This window comes from Monopterus albus, unplaced genomic scaffold (assembly GCF_001952655.1).
Source record: "Monopterus albus unplaced genomic scaffold, M_albus_1.0 scaffold50.1, whole genome shotgun sequence".
Lineage (NCBI taxonomy): Eukaryota > Metazoa > Chordata > Actinopteri > Synbranchiformes > Synbranchidae > Monopterus > Monopterus albus.
In genome coordinates, this window is record NW_018127930.1 from 224,565 (window position 1) to 225,960 (window position 1,396).

The window sequence follows — 1,396 nt, forward strand, 5'->3', positions numbered from 1 at the left end:
TTTAATAAAGTCAGAGAAAAGAAGCTATATATACACATTTGTTTAGTCAGTGTGAGATGGTGCCTGAAAACATATTTCAAGCAAAAAAAGGTGAGAAATGGCAACATTGTGAGCTGAGAGTCATCACTGTGCCATTTATTTGTCAGGAGACAGAGATGAGCTGTGTTGGGCTCCAGCCCAGTTCTTTGGGCTGTATCCCAGGATCGGGACAAACAACCTATATAGTCATTTAGCCTGGAGAACTTATTGTAATAAACATTTACTGAGGATAAAAAAAATCCTTGCTGATCTGACAGTGTATTGGTTATTATAAAGCCATGCTCTGCACCCAAACATTGTTATAAAGCCATGCTCTGCACCCAAACATTGTTTAAATCCATAGCACTTTATTTAAATTCTAGGGGAGATCCAAATATAGCAGGCTGAATTTGATGCATTGTGTCTAAAATGATGCACAAGGAATTTAGAGTATTTCTCTTGCAGGAACATGTACAGCCACAAGTACCGTATACAGTATACAGTACTGTCACTGTGGAATAAGAAAACTTTTTAAACTCTTAAAGTTGATTGTGAAATGAAAGGGAACGTAGTGTGTGTCTATGGCTGTGACTCACACAGCGGTGAGCTGTTTGTCATGTCACCTGGTCGCTCAGGGTGTGACTGCAGTTCAACAAAATATGCTGCAGATGGGAGTGTCTCAGTCAGACAACCTTGACTCACACACGGAGGACACACTTCAGCAGTAACTTACATAAGACTCTTGGGGTGATGTACTCTTACAGTTATGCAGCTAAACTGCAAGTCTGGGTTATTCTTGAAACAGTTTATTATTTGTTAAAGCTGCTTTGTTATAGTTGCAATAGCTGTTTTCTATTCCCCCACCAAGTTGTTTTGTAATATTGTGTTTGTAGTGTAGCCTACAGTGTATCATTAAAATGCTTCATGTCCATTTTTTTCCATTTTTTTGTTTTACATCTATTTTAACCTACATATAGGGTACTGGCTGATGATGCTGAGTTTCTGCACTGAACTAGATTCTGCACAGTTCCACATCTGCACCACATAGTTATGTCGACAGGTGAGAAAACAAAAATTAAAGTGCCATTACACCCCATCAGAACTGTTTCTCTGATCATCAGATATCTTCAGATAATACCTGATATCGCCATGCAGTGACTGATCATTTGTTCAGAGGTGAGAAGGAAGCCAAGGACTGAATTTCTTTTTTTTTTTCTTTCATTCTTGACCTAGCAAATTTTGTCCCTTGTTATCGTAGTAACAAAAATGATCAATTCCTTCCGAGAGATATTGTCTGCACGTTTGTGCTATTAGTATCCTCTTTATGACAGTCAGTTTATCATCTGGCTTTTGAGTGTGGTTGTCCAAAGAAGCTTAA